This window comes from Oratosquilla oratoria, chromosome 8 (assembly GCF_046742065.1).
Source record: "Oratosquilla oratoria isolate Oo_2021 chromosome 8, ASM4674206v1, whole genome shotgun sequence".
Lineage (NCBI taxonomy): Eukaryota > Metazoa > Arthropoda > Malacostraca > Stomatopoda > Squillidae > Oratosquilla > Oratosquilla oratoria.
The window spans coordinates 58,055,458-58,062,957 of NC_134784.1; the positions used below are offsets into that span (position 1 = coordinate 58,055,458).

Consider the following 7,500-nt stretch of genomic DNA (forward strand, 5'->3'; position numbering starts at 1 on the left):
GGTGGAGAATTTTTTCACGCTATCAAACTGCTGGGGATTAATTAATTTACTGATTTTGGAGTATGCCCACTCGAAGACAAAATCCTCACAAATAAGACTAGGAATGGGAGTGATAGTTTATTGTATGATAGTCTGTATGCGGGAATATGACATGGTTTTGCGGTTTTATGGAGGGGTATATGGTGCTGAATAAGGTTTGTTACTCTAAAGGGATCACCTGGCAAAGCGATGGTATGTCTAAATTCGTTGCAAAAAGAGTTGAGCAGTAGGCCTCACTCAGGTCAGGGAAACACACCTTAAATCCAAATATAACGATATGGCAAAACTGGTTAAAAAGAATACGTGCACAGCGAAACGTAACAATGAAATTAAGGTTGCCAGAGAAGCGAGATCCAACCCAAAGGGTTTCAAAAATGACGAAAATGTCATGACAGAATCGGAGGAAAAAGTGAGTGAGGTGTTTAAAAAATATTTTCTCTCGCTGTTTACTAAAGAGATGTTAGATAAAGTACCTGACTGCGATCCAATTTTCAGTGAGGATGAAAAAAAAAAGTAGATTATATAATATCAAGCAGATTGAAAGACTTAAAGCTACAAAATCCCCGGGTCCAGACGAAGTTTTCCTGAGAGTGCTTAAAGAGTGTAAATTTGAAATCTGCGACCAGTTAACAGAAATATCTAATAAGTCTGTAGACATTGGTTTTGTTCCTATTGCTTGGGGGCAGGCAAACGTTGTTCCTGTTTTTAAGAAGGGAGATAAATCGTCTATATGTAACTATAGGCTAATCAGTTTGACATTAGTTATAGTTAAAATGCTTGAATCAATAATGGTTAATAGACTCAGAGAACACATCGAGAGACATAATTTGATTCGTGACTCACAGCATGGTTTCTCCAAGGGTAAGTCATGTGTAACTAATTTTCTATCCTTTTACACTAAAGTATAAAAGGCATCAAATAACAATGATAGTTATGATGTTATTTACCTTGACTTTAGCAAAGCGTTCGACAAGGTGTCCCACCAGAGACTACGAAATAAAATTAAAGCCCATGGCATAGCAGGAAAAGATGTTTGAATAGAATTAGAGCTTGGATCAGTGACAGAAATCAGCAGATTACCATAAATGATGTAAAATCCAGGTGGGAGAGTGTTTCTTGTGGGGTCTCCCAGAGCTCGGTTTTGGGTCCCTTATTGTTCATTATTAACATAAACGACTTGGACAATGGGATTAATAGCAATGTTAGTAAGTTTGCGGAGGACACTAAAATAAGACGCCTAATTAGGTCAGGAGACAACACAGAGATTCTGCAGGATGATCTCAACAAATTGTTTATATGGTCGGTGAAATGGCAAACGAACTTCAATATCTCAAAATGCAGCGTGTTAAACGTAGGGCTATACAACCCCAAAAATAGATATAGCTTAGATAACACGATTTTAGAGAAAACTGAGTGCGAGAGAGACTTGGGAGTTCTAGTGAGTCCTGACCATCCAGGAAACAGTGCATTAGCGCCAGGAATAAAGCTAACAGAGCATTAGGTTTCATTGCTAGGACGGTAACGAATAGAAGTGCAGAGGTAATTATCAAACTCTATCTAGCGTTAGTTAGACCCATCCTTGACTATGTGGTACAGAAGGTGAGTGCCTTGTATGTGTTTTGTAGTCATCCGGAAGGTGTGTTGTGTGTCTCTGGTGGGGGAACGTTGTGGTGAAGTAGGTCTTTGTTGTCTCTGTGCCAAGAGCAGGCGACAGTAGTCTCTTGTGTGGTAATATATTCCGTGGTAATCGCAGTAGCAATTTGGCTTGGACGGCTGTCTGTAGTAGCATCTGTTTGTGCTGTGACCTGGTTTTTGGCAGTAGGTGTAAAAGAATGGTGTTCGTGATGGAGAGCGTTGGCGTGAGCGGGAGCAAGTGCGAGATATCTGTCTTGACCTTGTGTTATGTGACGTTGGTCGTGTTACTTGGGCCACTGTGTGGGTGGGGGTGATAGGTACAGATTGACTGTGGATGTGAGAAGTTGTTCTTTCAGTATCGGAAAATTCCCTGGAAAATTCTCCTAGTGTGATGCTTGGTGTGAATGGAATTGTGCCAGGTTTTTGGAGTATGTCTGGATGTAATTGAGAAAGTAGTCAGAAATAGGCTAGGACTGAGACTACGTGTTCGAGTGAGATTTTGTCGTCTGTAACCCAGTCTGAGTTTTTGAGGCTTTCCCTGATCTCGCAATTTTTACTGCTCTTTCCTTTGTTTTATGTGGGCCGGTATTGTATGATGTGGCCAATGAGTAGATGGGTGAAAGTGAGCCAAGTTGATAAAATGCTGCAAAGGAGTTTTTGAAATGTTGAACAAACTGGATTTGTGTCTGTTTCCTCAAAAATGTTGGACTAGATTATATCACCTGCGAATGTGTCATTGAGATCTATCCTTGATTTGAGAATGGAAATTTTTGTTTTATCGTCTGTAACACTTCTACGTGTGATTTCAGATTCAACTTCGGAGAGTAGATTGTGTACGGGAATGTTCCGTCCATTAAATTTTGGTAAACTATTCTCTTCCTTGATTATTGTTATGAGATTTTGTGTCTTTGGTGGGGGTGTGGAGAATTGTTATCGGAAGTGGTAGACATGTTTGGAGTGGGTGAGATTTTAGCAGAACGGGGACGAGTACAATAATTGTGTGTGGGTTGAGATGTTTGGGACCGTGTCTTAAAATATAAACAGAAAGGTAACAGTAGCCACTTGGTGAAACCTATCATGGAATTAGTATCTACTTACCATAGATGATATAGTGATGATCTAGCTCCTGGGTGATGAGGTATTTTAGCTCGTGGTGAGGTTAGATGAACAAAGACTACAATGCTTAAAACAAAATGAGTATTGTTTTGGGTGGCTAATGAATCCAAGTTCGAAATAAACAGAATTTAATATAATTTTATATATCACTGACAACAAATGCGTGCGCACACCACAACGGCTGGCTTCAAACTAACAACAAGCTCTTGCTTTGCGCGGGAAAATGTGCATCGCATTTGCAATATCTCAAAATAGTATCATTATACATAATGTAGTCATGATTACAATGAATAATAAAACAATGAACAATAAATCATACGACAACTTTACAAAGAGGGGGAAACACATAATTCCCCAATAAGCAACACACCAGTACAATGTACGACATGTTACACTCCACACCATGCCACACCAGTACAATGTACGATATTTCATACTATACACTACGCCAACACATCGCTCGGCCCGCACCACTCGGTGACCTCACCGAGCAAACAAGAAAAAAACTGACCGAGGCAAGGAGAATCCAAAATACACAAGGACAAACCACACACACACCACTTATGCAACAGTGGCAGACAAAAGTGTGGGAAAAATTTATACAATAGCACACCCAATACATTAAATAAACACATACATAATTAATTACATAAAGACAATACATACAAACACAAAAAGGAACATAAGACTGGCGCCAGTTAACAAAAATACAAATACAGCAATTGCCGGACGTCCGGGACATGATACTTAATATCTAAACACGACAAAATACAATTCAAAATAGTACACTTAAGAGCTAAACAATATTTACACTTTATAACCAAGAAAAGGACACACACAAAAAATGGGAAACATCACAAAGAATACATAACAATACACAATGAAAGTTTAGGTAATTACAGTACCCCTTGACCTAAGGTCATAATAATGAGGGGTAGATAAACAAGGCATAGTTCTTACAGTGGGCCCTGGAGGAGGCCGGGTAGAGGCAGGGCTAGGCACTTGAGTCTTCTTGAGCCTATCAGAGTGTGAAATCTCGCTAAGGCCTGTAGAGGGGTCAAAAATCCTGAACTTGTTAGAGTGTAGGCGTTCAGTCACCAAAAGGGGACCCTCAAATTTACAATTCAATTTCGACTGGCGATCAGGCGTGCTTTTAAAAACATGATCACCAAGACCGATGGTCACAGGTTTTGCACGAGCATGTTGTTGTTTCAACATGTCGGCCTTTGAAACATCCAGTTTATCACGTACAGAATTATAAATGGCATGCATCACATGACTCTGGAATTTACTATAGTCATCTAAATTATAGAGGGGACGAGTAGGGCTGTCAAGCACATCATATGGGAGCCGTTTCTCAACTCCAAAGATAACATAATGAGGCGTTTTGCCCATGGAAATATTAATGGTGCTATTGATACAAGCACTAACATGGGGAAGCCAATCCTCCCAAGACTCATGAAAATTACTAGCAAGGTGACGTAGGATCTCTAAAAAATTCCTGTTCGTCCTCTCAACAAGACCATTGGACGCTGGATGATAAGCAGTCACGAACGTCTGTTTGATACCGTAACGTTCGCAAATACCTGCCAAAACCTCGTTCCTAAATTCAGTCCCATTATCACTAAGGAGCACCGAAGGAGTGGTGTATGGACACAACACATGGGAAACTAAAGCATGAGCTACAACTGGTGCAGATTTGTTACGTAAGGGGGCTAAGACTACAAAACGACTAAAATGATCCACGCACACAAGGACAAGGGTTGAATGGTCGAAAACAGAGAGTTGTTTTAAATGGAAAAACTTCTAGATGGAAAAATGTTACAAGTGGAGTTCCTCAGGGTTCCGTTCTTGGGCCACTTCTATTCATAGTATATATAAATGATATAGACCATGGACTAAAATCTACTGTTTTCAGATTTGCTGATGATACAAAACTGTGCGGAGTGGCAAATGATCACTCAAACCAATTAGATATTCAAGAAGATTTAGATAAATTACAGCAATGGTCTGAAAAGTGGCTAATGAAATTTAACACAAGTAAATGCAAGGTAATGCACATAGGTAAAAATAACAGTAAGTACGATTACAAGTTATTTGGAAATTTGTTAACAAAAGTGGATAGTGAAAAAGATCTCGACGTAATTATCAGTAACGACCTCAAATCATCCAAGCAGTGTATTTCAGCCTCTGAGAAAGCAAATAAGATTCTGGGATTGATTGCGCGATCTTTTGATTTCAAAAGTCCATCACTCATTAACAAGCTATATAAATCGTTAGTTCGTCCACATTTGGAATATGCTGTTTCCGTATGGTCACCGAATCTCATTAAAGACATTGACAGACTGGAAAAAGTACAACGGCGAGCCACAAAACTGATTCCAAATATCAAAAATAAATCGTACGAAAATCGACTAAAACATATGAATCTGTTTTCCCTAAAAAAGCGTAGACTCAGGTGACTTGATACAGGTCTTTAAAATTCTAAAGGGAATTGACAACATCAAAAGTGACAAAATTTTCACATTGAATGAGAATCCGACAAGAAACACTGGTCTCAAACTGTCCGGAAATAGATTAAATTTGGAAGTAGGTAGAAACAACTTTGCCAACCGTGTAGTTAATGAATGGAATAAACTTCCTGCACAGGTAGTGTAATGTAGTTCAGTTCGAAGCTTTAAGAATCATTTAGATAAACACCTAAGCAAGATGCTGTAACGATTATAATTTATTCTATATTATTTCTTTTTGTTTTGTTATCATTTGTCTGTTTGATTTTCATTTATTATTAGCTAGATGTCAATATATTATTATCTACTATTTACCTGTTTTTTTATTATTTAACTATACCTATGCATTCATTTATGTATTTTATTTGTTATTTACATTATTATAGTTTTTATTTATTATTTTATTATTATTATGACTTTTTTCGCATCCGACCTAGATATGGACCAAAAGGTCTCCTGTCGGCATGCTCCGCCTTTGTAATCCTTTGTAATATATGTGTATATATATTATATATATATATATATATATATATATGTATATATATATATATATATGTATGTATATATATGTATATATATATATATAGATACACACACACACACACACACACACACACATATATATATATGTGTGTGTGTGTGTGTGTGTGTGTGTGTGTGTGTGTGTGTGTGTGTGTGTGTGTGTGTGTGTGTGTGTGTGTGTGTGTGTGTGTGTGTGTGTGTGTGTGTGTGTGTGTGTGTGTGTGTGTGTGTGTGTGTGTGTGTGTGTGTGTGTGTGTGTGTGTGTGTGTGTGTGTGTGTGTGTGTGTGTGTGTGTGTGTGTGTGTGTGTGTGTGTGTATCGGGACCCGTATTGTAGAAAGATACTTCCTTTGAGAAGTGGAGAGCCCGTGGAGGGGTTGGAAAAAAACTTTGGATGTAGGCTCGTGTGTGGCGATGGCGGGTGGGTGGTCAACTTGTCCGCGTTCTGGGATTGATTGCGCGATCTTTTGATTTCAAAAGTCCATCACTCATTAACAAGCTATATAAATCGTTAGTTCGTCCACATTTGGAATATGCTGTTTCCGTATGGTCACCGAATCTCATTAAAGACATTGACAGACTGGAAAAAGTACAACGGCGAGCCACAAAACTGATTCCAAATATCAAAAATAAATCATACGAAAATCGACTTAAGCACATGAATCTGTTTTCCCTAAAAAAGCGTAGACTCAGAGGTGACTTGATACAGGTCTTTAAGATTTTAAAGGGAATTGACAACATCAAAAGTGACCAAATTTTCACATTGAATGAGAATCAGACAAGAAACAATGGTCTCAAACTGTCCGGAAATAGATTAAATTTGGAAGTAGGTAGAAACAACTTTGCCAACCGTGTAGTTAATGAATGGAATAAACTTCCTGCACAGGTAGTGCAATGTAGTTCAGTTCGAAGTTTTAAGAATCATTTAGATAAATACCTAAGTAAGATGCTGTAATGATTATAATTTATGGTATATTATTTGTTTTTGTTTTGTTATAATTTGTCTGGTTTTCATTTATTATTAGTTATATGTCAATTTATTATCATTTACTATTTACCTGTTTGTTATTCAACTATACCTATGCATTTATTTATGTATTTTATTTGTTATTTACATTATTATTGTTTGATGGTGATCCTGTGACGGAGCTTTTGTCCGTGTTGCTGGGCGATGGCGGGTGGGTGGTCAGCTTGTCCGCGTGTGGTAGTGGTCTAGGGATAGGGCTTTTGTCCGCGGTGCTGGGCGATGGCAGGTGGGCGGTCAACTTGTCCGTGCGTGGTAGTGGTCCTGGGACGGGGCTTTTGTCTGTGACGGCGGAGTGTAGCCTTATAAGTATGATGGTGGACGATGCAGCGTAAGTAATGTTGCTGGCTACGTTAGAGTTGATTGCCTTGTAGTAATGTTGCTGGCTACGTTGGATATAGTCCTTGGGTAGACTTGCGTTGAGGAGTGGAGCTGCGTTGTAGACGATTTCGTTACCGACCGCTACTACGAGAATGTTAGGTTCTGGCGAGGTTCGAATCCCAGCGGCTGCTACCAGAAAATATGGAAGGTTGTGTTCCACACTTTTGGAAACGATGTCAGTAGCGGAGCAAGTAGTTCTGCGGATTTACTCTAGTAAATCGCACCCAGTTGTCTTGTGCAGAGCCAGTCGGGATTTGCGCTAAGGCGCAAAAGA

At 39.0% G+C, this 7,500-nt stretch overlaps 1 protein-coding gene across 1 annotated transcript in view; it reads left to right on the top strand.

Moving 5' to 3' along the window:
• Positions 1-7,500, top strand: part of LOC143027755 (uncharacterized) — a 187,981-nt gene that overhangs the window by 91,539 nt on the left and 88,942 nt on the right. The window lies entirely within an intron of this gene.